The sequence below is a fragment of the Myotis daubentonii genome, chromosome X, assembly GCF_963259705.1.
Source record: "Myotis daubentonii chromosome X, mMyoDau2.1, whole genome shotgun sequence".
Lineage (NCBI taxonomy): Eukaryota > Metazoa > Chordata > Mammalia > Chiroptera > Vespertilionidae > Myotis > Myotis daubentonii.
In genome coordinates, this window is record NC_081861.1 from 33,961,757 (window position 1) to 33,976,271 (window position 14,515).

The window sequence follows — 14,515 nt, forward strand, 5'->3', positions numbered from 1 at the left end:
AATCATCTTATACAACATCTGTGAAGCAAAAATGATGTGAGTGTATAAAAGGACCTTGAATATTGATCCATGATTATAAAGCATTATTAAAGATCAATCAGTATGAATAACATAGATTATATTTTGAAATGATAATGGTTTTATTTTGTTTATGAAAGTAATATGTAACCATTGGTTAGAAAAAATCAGTCAATAAAGAAGAAAGGTAATCCAACCATAAAACACCTCCCAGATATATACACTGTTAACATCTTGTCACATTCCCTTCTCAATATGTTTGTGTCTGGAAATTTACATGCTAAAAATTAAGAGCTACACAAACTTTGGATATTTGGACATGTACAATCATTTACATAAGATTATCTAGAACGAACTCTCCAAAAATTCATCTGGAATAAAAAAAGACCCCGAATAGCTGCAGCAATCCTGAAAAAGAACAAAGTAGGTGGGATCTCAATACCAAATATCAAGTTGTATTAAAAAGCCACTGTTCTCAAAACTGCCTGGTACTGGCACAAGAATAGGCATATAGATCAATGGAATAGAATAGAGACCCCAGAAATTGGCCCGAACCAATATGCTCAATTAATATTTGACAAAGGAGGCAAGAACATACAATGGAGCCAAGATAGTCTCTTCAATAAATGGTGCTGGGAAAATTGGACAGATATATGCAAGAAAATGAAACTAGACCACCAACTTACACCATACACAAAAATAAACTCAAAATGGATAAAGGACTTAAATGTACGACGGGAAACCATAAAAATTCTAGAAGAATCCAAAGGCAACAAAATCTCAGACATATGCCGAAGCAATTTCTTCACTGATACAGCTCCTAGGCACTTGAAACTAAAGAAAAAATGAACAAATGGGACTACATCAAAATAAAAAGCTTCTGCACAGCAAAAGAAACCATCAACAAAACAACGAGAAAACCCACTGTGTGGGAAAACATATTTGCCAATGACATATCTGATAAGGGCCTAATCTCCAAAATTTATAGGGAACTCATACAACTTAACAAAAGGAAGATAAACAATCCAATCAAAAAATGGGCAAAGGACCTAAATAGACACCTTTCAAAAGAGGACATTCAGAAAGCCAAGAGACATATGAAAACATGCTCAAAGTCACTAATCATCCGAGAGATGCAAATCAAAACAGCAATGAGGTACCATCTCACACCTGTCAGACTGGCTATCATCAACAAATCAACAAACGACAAGTGCTGGAGAGGATGTGGAGAAAAAGGAACACTTGTGCACTGCTGGTGGGAATGCAGACTGGTGCAGCCACTATGGAAGACAGTATGGAGTTTCCTTAAAAAACTGAAAATGGAACTCCCATTTGACCCTGTGATCCCACTTCTAGGAATATATCCCAAGAAACCAGAAACACCAATCAGAAAGGATATATGCACCCCTATGTTCATAGCAGCACAATTCACCATAGCTAAGATCTGGAAACAGCCTAAGTGCCCATCAGTAGATGAATGGATTAGAAAACCGTGGTACATCTACACGATGGAATACTATGCTGCTGTAAAAAGGAAGGAACTCTTACCATTTGCAACGTCATGGATGGAACTGGAGAGCATTATGCTAAGTGAAATAAGCCAGTCAATAAAGGAAAAATACCACATGATCTCACTCATTCATGGACAATAGAGACCATTATAAACTTTTGAACAATAATAGATACAGAGGCAGAGCTGCCTCAAACAGATTGTCAAACTGCAGCGGGAAGGTCGGGGAGGGTTGGGGGGCAGGAGGTAGGGGGGTAAGAGATCAACTAAAGGACTTGTATGCATGCATATAAGCATAACCAATGGACATAAGACACTGGGGGATAGGGGAGGCTAGGGGACTGTCTAGGGCGGGGGGATAAAATGGATACATATGTAATACCCTTTGTAATACTTTAAGCAATAAAAAAAAGATTATCTAATAAGTGTAGCATAATTAGTTCAAATATATATGCAACCAAATTGCTCTCCTAAAATTTTCATCACTTTTCTTATCAATAATAAATTTCTACTTCCTGCCATCCTTGTCAATAAGGATTGCATTGGTAACCTTGGTAATTAAAAATTATTTAGTAGTTTAATAGAATTTTAAAGGTATCTTATTTTTTTTAACTTGACTTAATTTATAGTGAGGTGAATCTTTTCCCATGTATTTTTAGATCATTTGCATTTTTATTTAAAAATGTTTACTACATTTCTTGAGCATTATTATTATTGTTTTGTAGGCTTTTTGGGTGCACTTAAAAAGATTTACCCTTTCTCAAACACTTCCAAAATTTTGAGGAATAGTGAACACTTCTAAACTTATTTTACAAGGCCACCATTATCCTGATACCCAATCCAGATAAGGACACTATATGAAAAGAAAATAATAGGTCAACATCCCTGATGAACATAGATGCAAAAATCCTCAACAAAATAATAACAAACTAATTTTAACAGCACATTAAAAGTATCAGATAACATGACCAAGTGGGATTTATCCCTGGGATGTAAGGATGGCTCAACAAATGCAAATCAGTAAATACCATAAACCACATTAACAAAAAGAAGGATAAAAAGTCCTAGAAGAAACCATTGGCAGTGAAATTTCAGACATCTCTCTTTTCTTTTTTGGATCTTTTTTTAAAATATATTTTTATTGATTAAGATATTACATATGTGTCCTTGTCCCCACGTTACCCTCTACCCCCCCCCCCACTCATGCCCTCACCCCCCCCCCCCCGTTGTCCGTGTCCATTGGTTAGGCCTATATGCCTGCATGTAAGTCCTTTGGTTGATCTTTCCCCCTTACCCCCACCTTCCCCTACCCTCCCTCCAAAGCCCGACAGTCCAATCAATGCCTCTCTGTCTCTGGATCAGTCCTTGTTCATCAGTTTATGTTGTTCATTATATTCCACAAATGAGTGAGATCATGTGGTATTTATCCGCTCTCCAGTTCCATCCATGCTGTGGCAAATGGTAAGAGTTCCTTTTTCTTCTTCCTCTTCTTAAAGAATACCTTGCAGCATTTCATATAATGCTGGTTTGGTGGTGATGAACTCCTTTAGCTTTTTCTTATCCATGAAGCTCTTTATCTGACCTTCTATTCTGAATGATAGCTTTGCTGAATAAAGTAATCTTGGTTGCAGGTTCTTGCTATTCATCACTTTGAATATTTCTTGCCACTCTCTTCTGGCTTGCATGGTTTCTGTTGAGAAATCAGCTGACAGTCGTATGGGTACTCCCTTGCAGGTAACTTACTGTTTTTCTCTTGCTGCTTTTAAGATTCTCTCTTTGTCTTTTGCTCTTGGCATTTTAATTATGATGTGTCTTGGTGTGGTCCTCTTTGGATTCCTTTTGTTTGGGGTTCTCTGCGCTTCCTGGACTTGTAAGTCTATTTCTTTCACCAGGTAGGGGAAGTTTTCTGTCATTATTTCTTCAAATAGGTTTTCAATATCTTGCCCTCTCTCTTCTTCTGGTACCCCTATAATTCTGATGTTGCTACGCTTGAAGTTGTCCCAGAGGCCCCTTACACTATCTTCATATTTTTGGAATCTCTTTTCTTTTTTCTTTTTCAGTTGGGTATTTTTTGTTTCTTTGTATTTCAAATCTTTGACTTGATTCTTGGGATCCTCTTGTCTGCTGTTGGATCTCTGTAAATTATTATTTATTTCAGTCAGTGTATGCTTAATTTCTAGTTGGTCCTTTTTCATGTCCTCCATGGTCTCACTATACTTATTGAGGGACTCATTAAATTTATCGGCGGTTTCCATAAAATTCTTGAAAAACCTTATAAACGTGGCCTTAACTCTATATCCAGTCATTTGCTTTCCTCCGTTTCTGCCATTTGTGACCTGTTTCTTTGTCTCCGCATTTGGGCTGCTTCCCTGTGTCGATAGAGTGGCTTTGTGTGCTAGGTGTCCTGTAGGGCCCAGTGGCTCAGCCTCCCCAGTTACCTGAGGTGGACACTCTTGGTGCACCCCCTTGTGGGCTTTGTGCACAGTCTTGTTGTAGCTATGCCTTGGTTGTTGTAGGATCACTGGGAGGAATTGTCCTCCAGGCCAATTGGCAGTGAGAGTCAGCTGTGTCTGCAGTGGGAGAACTTCTGTGCTGAAGACACCTTTCGGGGGCAAGACTTGCTTCAGTGGGGTTTTGGTGCTCACTGAGACTGCACCCTGAGTGTGTCCCTTATGGATCTGAGGAGTTGTGATCTGGATGGTCCCCCTCTGACCACTGGGTACACTGGCTCTTGGATCTAAGGAGGTGCTAATTTAGCCTCTGCCTGAGGTTACACAGCAGGAACTATGAAGAGAACTGCAGATTCCCCTTCCTTTTTATGGAGTTTGGAAGTGCCCTGATGATGCTCAGCTGTGTAGCAATGCAAGCTGCTGTGGGGCCTTGGGCCTTCTCTTGGAAGCTCTGGGTCTATCTGGCCAGGCTGCGGTTAGGTAATTACAGGTTGCAAATGGCCAGGGCATTCATATGCAAAAGCCTCTGCCGCAGCCTGGGCGGGGCGGGGTCTCAAGGAATCAAAGGGCGGAGCAAGCAGCTATGGCGGAGCCTCAGCCCCGCCCTAAGGAGTCGTGAGTCCCAGTGTCCCGGCAATGGCTGCAAGCACCTCTGAGGGAAAGCTGCCCTCAATCTCGCCCACTGCCAGACAGTCCAATTTCTCTCTGTATGAGTCCTGGGTCCCCAGAGACTTCCCGGAACTGGATTTCAGAGCCATCGGGAGCTTGTGTCTCCCTCTGGATTCAAAAAGACAGCCGTGTCCTCAGGTGCCAGACCCTTTCCGCGCACGCGAGCCCCCGTACCTCTGCACTCCACCTCCGCAGCTCCTCTGGCTCTCAGTGTGCTTTTCTTTCCTTCTAGTTGTAGAATTTACACTCAGCCCGCCCTCCTGTAGTTCTGGATGATGTCCGCCTTGTGTTTTTGATGCATTTATCAATTGTTGTGGGAAGCAGTAATTTCCCGGTGTTTATCTATGTCGCCATCTTAGTTTCTCCCTCAGACATCTCTTATAACAATATATTTTCAGATACATATAGGACAATGGAAACTAAGGAGAAAAACAAATGGGACTACATCAAAATAAAGAGCTTCTGCACAGCAAAAGAAACCATCAACAAAACAACAAGAGAGCCCACTGCATGGGAGAACATATTTGCCAATGTCATATCCTATAAGGGTTTAATCTCCCATATTTATAGAGAACTCATACAACTTAACAAAAGGAAGATAAATAGTCCAATAAAAAATGGGCATAGGACCTAAATAGACATTTTTTGAAAGAATACATAAAGAAGGCCAAGAGACATATGAAAACATGCTAAGTCACTAATCATCTGAAAGATGCAAATCACAACAACAATGAGGTACCATCTCACACCTGTCAGAATGGCTATCATCAACAAATCAACAAATGACAAGTGCTAGTGAGGTTGTGGAGAAAAAGGAACCCTCATGCACTGCTGGTAGGAATGCAGGCTGGTGCAGCCACTGTGGAAAACAGTATGGAGTTTCCTCAAAAAATTAAAAATGGAACTCCCATTTGACCCTGTAATCCCACTTCTAGGAATATGCCCCAAGAAACCCAAAACACCAATCAGAAAGGATATATGCACCCCTATGTTCATAGCAGCACAATTTACAATAGCTAAGATTTGGAAACAGCCTAAGTGCCCATCAACAGATGAGTGGATTAGAAAACTGTGGTACATCTACACAATAGAATACTATGCTGCTGTAAAATAGAAGGAATTCTTACCATTTGCCAAAGCATGGATGGAACTGGAGACCATTATGCTAAGCAAAGTAAGCCAGTCAGAGAAAGATAAATATCACATGATCTCACTCATTTGTGCAATATAATGAACAACATAAACTGATGAGCAAAAATAGATCCAGAGACATAAAAGCATCAAATAGACCATCCAACATCAGAGGGAAGGCAGCGGAGGGTGGGGGCAGTAAGAGATCAACCAAAGGCCCTGTACCCATGCATAGAGCATGACAAATGGACATAGACAATAGGAAGGTGGGAGCATATGCTGGGGGGCAGGAGCAGGCAGGGCGACGTCTATGGGGGGGAAAGGAGACATATGTAAAACTTTCAACAAAAAGAATTAAAAAGAAAATTATAGTAGAAAAACAGACACATAAACCAATGAAAAAAATCAAGAGCCCAGAAATAAACTCATGCATTTGTAGTAAATTAATATTTGACAAGGGCACCAAAACACACCATGGGAAAAAGATAGTCTTTTCAATAAATTGGGAAAACTGGCTATCCACATGAAAAATAATGAAATTGTATTCTTATCTTACACTATACACAAAATTAGCTCCAAATATATTAAAATTTAAATGTAAGAACTGAAACCTGAAAACTAAAACTCCTAGGAAAAGAAAACAATACAAAAAATAAACATAGGTAATGATTCCTTGGAAATGACACAAAAAGCACAGGAAACAAAAACAAAATAGACAAGTGGGACTACATCAACAAAAGAATACGTCTGCATAGCATAAAAAAATAAGTAAAATGAAAAGGCAATCTATGGAATGGGAGTAAAGTATCTGATAAGGGGTTAATAACCACAATATTTAAATATCATACCACTTAACACCAAGAAAAATAATATAAATAACCCCATTTTTAAATGAGCAAAGAACCTAAATAGACATTTTTCAGACATTCTAATGTTCAACATTTTTTGAAAATATACTCTATATCACCAATCAATAGAGAAATGCAAATCAAAACCACAATGAGTTATCATAACTATTAGGATGGCGATTATGAAAACCATAAGAGATAAGTGTTAAGAAGGATATGGGGGAAAGGGAATCCTTGTATACTATTGGGGTGGCTACAAATTGGTATAGACATTTTGGCAAACAGTGTGGAGATTCTTAAAAAAATCAAAGCACAACAACCATATGATCCAGCAATACAAATTCTGGGCATATATATCCAAAATAAATTAAATCAGTATTTCCAAGAGATTATCTGTACTCCCATGTTCATTGCAACATCATTCACAGTAGCCAAGATATGGAGACAATCTATGTGTCTGTCAACAGATGAATGGATAAAGAAAATGTGGTATATATAGATGAAGAAAATGTGGCATATTCATACAATGGAATACAATTCAGCCATAAAAAACAATGCAATCATGCCATTTGCAATAACATGGATAATCCTAAAATCCATTATGCTAAGTGAAATAAGCCAGAGAAAGACAATTATAATATGATTTCACTTATATATGGAATCTAATGAACAAAATAAATTAACAAATAAAATAGAAACAGACTCACAAATATAGAGAACAGACTGACAGCTGTCAGAGGAAAGGGGGCCTGGGGCCTGGGTGAAAAAGGTGAAGGGATTAAGCAAAAAAAAAAAATACTCATAGACACAGACAACAGTATGGTGATTACCAGAGGGAAAGGAGGTGGAGAGGTAGAAGAGGGTAAAGAGGATATAAATGGTGATGGAAGGAGACTTGACCTTGGAAGGTGAACACACAATACTTAGATGATGTATTATAGAATTTTACATTTGAAACCTATATACTTTTATTAATCAATGTCATCCCAATAAATTCAATAATAAATAAATGAAAAGACTCTCAATACATAAATAAGTAAATAAATAAATAAATATGTATATAAAGATAAGTGACTCACTCAACATGTGACCCATCAAAATAGTTTCTGCCTTTGACTTTGAAACTAATACTTATGATCTCCAGAATAGTGAAATGAAGCAGAAATAGTTATAGATTTAATACCACTTGTGTTGCAACCAGTACTTGCCTTCTCCAAATTTATTTTAGTTATATAATAGGGAAAAACATTCAAGAATCCCTCCCACCAAGTTCATTTTTAAAAAGAAACCATGAATTATTGTGTCTTGGTGTGGGTCTTTCTGGGTTCATCTTGTTTGGAACTCTCTGTGCTTGTATGATTTTCTTCTTCCCCAAATCAGGGAAGTTTTCTGTCATTATTTCTTCAAGTAGGTTTTTAAATCCTTGCTCCTCTTCTTGTCCTTCTGGCACCTCTATTATATGGATATTACTTTGTTTGATGTTTTCCCAAAGCTCCAAAGCTATCCTGCTTTCTAATTTATTTTTTCTCCAATTGCTGTTCAGATTTGATGCGTTTTTTCTGCCCTGTCTTCTAACTCACTAATTTCGTCCTCTGCTTCTTCTAGTTTACTCTTGAAACCTTCCATTGTATTTTTTTATTGTATCTATATCATTATTCATTTCTTCTGCATTCTTACATAAATTGTTGATTTTCTCATCCAGCCGTTTTAGGAACTGTATGATCCTTACTCTGAATTCTTTTCAGACATATTGCATATTCCTCTGTTTCATTTAGTTCTTTATCTGACAATGCCTCCTTTTCTTTCCTTTGGGGGTTGTTTCTTTGTCTCCCCATTTTTGCTGTCTCTTTCTGGTCCTGGGCTCCCGGCTTGGGGTATGAGGTATTGAAGCTCCTAGTGGTTCAATAATCTGGGATTCGATAAACCAGAGGCTGGGTCTGCCTTGAATTTCATACCTTTATTGTCTCTGCTCTCAGTTGTACTTCTTCCCCCCTGGTTCTGGTCCCTCAGTTGTCCACTTCAGATTCTCAGGTTTGGTGGGGGTGCATGCACAATTCCTCTGGTGTGCAATTCCCTGTGAGGGCCCAGAGCCCTCTGGCCCCAGCATCCAAGGCGGGATAGTACTTGGCAGTAGGGGCACACAAACCATGAATAACAAAATAAAAAATAGGCATTTTTTAAAACAGAAGGAAGAAAATCATTATCATAACAGCTTCCTAACACACCAGTTATTAGTTTTTTGTGTTCTGTCTATACATATGTTTACATCATAATAAAAATATCTTATTAAGTATTAATTATATCTTTAGAATTTTGTCAGTTGTAATCATTTTGGTTGCTGCATAACAGTCACTCAAGTGAAGAAATTGTAATTACTCATCTGTCTTATTGTTATACTATTCTAAGGCTACTTTCACATGCTCACTCTTATAAAAAATCCTACAGTGACTATCTTTTTGTATTTATTTATATGTAACTTTTACATTATTTCCTCGAAATAAGTTATATCATTTCATTCTAAAATAACAGTGCTGTCTTTAATGGTGATTGGCTCAGTTTATAACATTAGACAGTGAATATATTGATAATTTACCTCTACTATTACTACTGAGTTGTTTCACATCATTTAATATGTTTAGCAATGAAAATAGATCTTGAGGATCCCTTTTGGCTATCCATAGTCTATGAGTTTTATTAGTTCTAAGGCAAAACCATTTCTAGACTAATTGTAAATTATTTCAATAAGAAACCTTTTAATTTTATGAGGCACATCAATGAGAAAAAATGGAATTTACCTTATAGAAATTCACAAACCATGCTAAAAGTTCTTGAAATGTAAGGTAGGCTATATTTGCAAACAACTTGTGGCAACATGTTCACATAATCTTCATTTGAAGGTATAATTATAGTGTTTCTCTAGAAATACTAATAGGAAAGGAGAATTTTTTTAAAGTAACTTCTTTCAGAGTAGGATGATTGGCAATAACTACATGTGAAGGATGCAACAGATACTCAATATGTCTTAAATGTTTGCACCTGCTCATTACAGCATATATTTGGTGGAATTTAAAAATACTGAAATATGATAATACATTTTACAACTATGTATTGTAACATATAGTATGTATCCACACTAACATTTCTACATACTCTTTTACAAATAAATACAAAAAGATTCATATACCAAGTAAGATAACCTAATTAATAACTGACTTTTTAAATTTAAAGCATTACTTTTACCTGAAAAGTTGACCTTATATATTTATGTCAGATGATAGATGTGTGAATTAACAAGTGGTAATAACTTTACTAAGTATATGTATGCCCAATCACTGTCATATACTTTAAATATATACAATTTTATTTATCAATTATACTTCCATAAAACTAGGGAAGGGGAAGGTAGCAACATAGAAATGCTGCCTGAGTTTCCATCATGCTAGTCTGCACTGTGGGTTTCAGACTCAAAACTGTCACATCATCTCTTCCCTGAATTTCCAGCTTGCCCAGATAGCTATACAATCTTCAGACTTGATAGATCCTATAACTGTGTGAGCCAATTCATCAAAATCTCTCTCTCTCTCTCTCTCTCTCTCTCTCTCTCTCTCTATATATATATATATATATATATATATATATACATATATATGTGTGTGTGTGTCATATATGTGATATATACATGATATATATTATTTTAATTATATATAATATTTGAGTAAACTTGTCTTACTCTTGACCATTTTTTAATTCCTCACCTGAGTATATATTTATTGATTTTAGACAGAGAGGAAGGAAGAGAGAGAGAGAGACATTGACTGGTTGCCTCCCATATGCGCCCCAACCTGAGATTGAACCTGCAATGTAGGTATGTGCTGACCAGAAATTGAATCTGCAGTCTTTTGGTGTATGGAAGAATGTTCCAACCAACTAGCCACCCGTCTAGGGCAGTCTGGACCTTTTATATTTTAAAGTATGCTTATTTATATTTTATTAAGTCATTTCCCTGCATTCCTGTTATTTTTCTAATTTTAGTTAAATATTTGTTTATTTAAAAATAATATTTGCTTAATTTGAAAATTAATATATATGTTTAAAAATATATATAGCCAATACATCCATGCTGAGTTGCTGGCACTCTTTCAGACTTCCATTATATTCTGTACCTCTCCCATCTATCCCAATTAAGAAATTACTGGTGAATTTTTACCGAGAGGTTGACAAGCTGTGTGTGGCATATGTACTAAATGAGAGTGATGTTGGAATTAGGGCAGTTTGTCAGAAAGATAGCCATCTGTATAGATAGTAGCAAGAATGATGGTTTTTTTTTTAGTTTTTTTTAAATTATGGTTTACATTCAATATTACTCATTAGTTTATGATGTACAGCATAGTAGTTAAATAATCATATCTTTACAAAGTACTCCCCACAATATCTCCAGCACCCACCTGGCACCATATAGTTTCTACAATATTATCGACTATATTCCCTATGCTGTACTTTACATCTCCATGACAATTTGTAACTATCAATTTGTACTTCTTAATTCCTTCACCTTTTTACTTGTTCCCCCAAATCCCCTCCCCTCTGGCATCCATCCATCAATCTATTCTTTGTAACGATGAATCAGTTTCAAATTTTGTTTGTTCATTTATTTTGTTATTTAGATTCTATATATAAGTGAAATCATAGTATTTCTCTTTCTCTGACTGACTTATGTCACTTAGCAAAATACCTTTAGGTCCAACCACATTGTCACTAATGGAAAGATTTTGTTTCCTTCTTATGGCTAAGTAATATTCCATTGTAACATGTTTATCAATTCTTCTATTGATGGACAATTAGGGCAATTGGGTGGCTACTGTAAATAAGGCTGCAATTAACACAGGGGTGCATATATTCTTTCAAATTAGTGTTTTGATTTTCTTTGGCTATATATCCAGAAGTGGAATCACTGGGTCATAAAGCAGTTCCATTTTTAATTATTTGAGGACCCTCCATACTGTTTTCCGTAGTGGCTGCCCTGATCTATATTCCCACCAATAGTGCATGAGGGTTCCCCTTTTCTCCACATCTTCACCAACACTTGTTGTTTATTGATTTATTAATGATAGCTATTCTGACAGGTGTGAGGTGATAGTTCATTGTGGTTTTAATTTGCATTTCTCTGATGATTAGTGACTTTGAGCATTTTTTCACATGTCTATTGGCCATTTGTATGTCCTTTTTAGAAAAGTGTCTATTCAGGTCCTCTGCCAATTTTGCAACTGGATTGTTTGCTTTTTGTTGTTAAGTTCCTTATAAGTTGGATATTAACTCCTTATGGGCTGCATCATTGGTGAATATGGTCTCCCATCCAGTAGGTTGTCCTTTCATTTTGTTGATGGTTTCCTTTGCTATGCAAAACTTTATGGTTTGTTATAATCCTATTTGTCCATTTTTTCTTTGTTTCTCCTGCCTGAAGAGATACAGCAGAAAAAATACTGCTACAGCCTATGTCAGAGAGTTTACTGCCTATGTTTTCTTCTATGAGTTGTATGGTTTTGAATCATACATTTAATTATTTAATCCATTTTAAGTTTATTCTCGTATAGAGTGTAAGAAGGTTTTCTAGTTTCATTTTTTGCACATATCTGTCCAATTTTCCCAACACCATTTATTAAATAGACTGTTTTACCTCATTGTATATTCTTGCCTCCTTTGTCAAATATTGATTAACCATATAGAGATGGGTTTAATTCTGGGCGTTCTAGTCTGTTCCATTGATCTATATGTCTGTGCTTATGGGGAAGAATGCATTTGAGTGACTTTAGAGGTAGAATCTATAGGATTGAGTAACTGATTGGTATGAGAAACTATCAGGTAAAAGAGGAGAAAAAGGTTGTAGGTAAGAAAATAAATTTTGTAATTATATGGTCCATATGACAGCTATATGGATATTCAGCTAGTAGATCAATGGATCTATAACTTGGAAGAAAGGTTTGGATTAAAGATATGGACTTGGGAAGAAAAGCATCAGCTCTGGTAATCCATTAATGATCCAGAAAATTACAAAGAAAAACAGACAGCCACAGTTGGAATCATGGGGAACACCTAAATTTAAGACACAGACAAATGAAGTGTAAGCTTTAATGGAGTGTCTTCATCAGTTTGGGCTGCTATAACAAAAAATACCATGGACTGGGTTGCTCAAACAACACTTATTTCACAGTTTTGGGAACTAGAACTGAGGTCAAATTGCCAACAGATTCTGTGTTGATAAAAGCCTGCCTACTGGCTGCTGGCTATCTAATTCTTACTGTCCTTAAATGGTGGAAAAAGTTATAAATATCTCTGGGGTTTCTTTTATAATGGCACTAATCCATTCATGAGGGTTCCACTGTCATGATCCAATTATCTCCCAAACACCCCACCTCCTAATACCATCACATTGGACATTAGGACGTCAACATAAAAATTTGGCGGGCACACAAGCATTTAGCCATAAGAAGGAGATTAACAAGACAAAAGTGAGTAAGACTAAAATCTGGAAATATTGGTATCACAATGTCCAAAAATAGAGAGCATTTTCAGGGTTCACCCTTTAACATTGAAGTTACAGCTTGATGTAGTGTGAGAAGGAAGCAATTTATGAATGCCTTATTGGCACTATTGCTCATTAAATATCATCTCTGTATGATCTGATTCATATAGAATTGTTATGTGTTATGAACTTTTTGTCCCCCTATTTCTTATAGATGCTGCTTGTCTCTTAAGCACAGAAGTTGATTAGACTGCGAAATAGTCTGCGGAGGAAAAATGTTTAGCAATGAACTTGGTAATGGAGTCTGTTCTGGTCATAAGATTTTTTACAGGTTGTCTTGAAAAAGTTAATAGGACAATAGCACATTGCATCTGCAGTAGTTTTATTTCACTGCTGAATGAGTTGCACTGTATTTATTTTTTCCATATCAACTAATATTGAGTTCTTTTCTGTCATGAGCTATGACCAAACATTAATATTTCATATTCTAAATGTTTTATTCACTAAAAGTGTACATGAAGAAAAAAAAAAGCATTGGCTTTGAGAATATTTTGCTCCTAACTGTACCAGTTAATGCTATGAAAACTACAGACACAACAGAGAAAATATTATCAACGTAATTGCTCTCCTCTCATTTACCATCTTGGTTTTTCTGTATCTAATTTACTCATAATTTTCACTTTAATTGTCTTTATACCTCACTTGCATACTGTAATACTCATAAAGGAAATAAAAGAATTGTATATTTCCAGGAGACTTTAATTTGAAAGTCTTTGCAAACAAATTGCTTGTTAACAGTTCTAGAAAACAGTGGAATGCTCAACTGATCTAGTTTAGCCCTCTCCTAAACTCTAATTATTAATGCCAAATGTCAAAATATTAAAAAATTCTAGGTGGGATATCCTTGGGTATGTATGTAGATCCACTTTGGATCTCTGTCTGAGGCTCTGTAAATTAGACTAACAAAGGGAAGATTAACAAGAGAAAAGCTAACAGAAGTTTATTAATGTGTACATCATGCATATGCATGGATAAATCAAAGGGGTAGTTGGAACTTGGGCTTATATAGCATCTTAACAAAAAGCACAATGCGCCCGAGCTGGTGTGGCTCACTGGATAGAGCGTCGGCTTGGGGACTGAAGGGTCCCAGGTTCGATTCTGGTCAAGGGCATGTACCTTGGTTGCAGCCATATCCCCAGTAGGAGATGTGCAGGAGGCAGCTGATCGATGTTCCTCTCTCATCGATGTTTCTAACTCTCTATTCCTCTCCCTTCCTCTCTGTAAAAAATCAATAAAATATATTTTTTAAAAAAAAAGCACAATGCATTTTTAGATATGTGACAAGACAAAGGAAAAGGACTTTGAGCTT

General features: G+C 36.5%; 1 pseudogene; it reads left to right on the forward strand.

The window, feature by feature from the left end:
• Window positions 1-2,492: 2,492 nt before the first annotated feature.
• The window catches only part of LOC132224549 (elongation factor 1-alpha 1-like), a 70,480-nt pseudogene continuing 58,457 nt past the window's right edge, over window positions 2,493-14,515 (forward strand).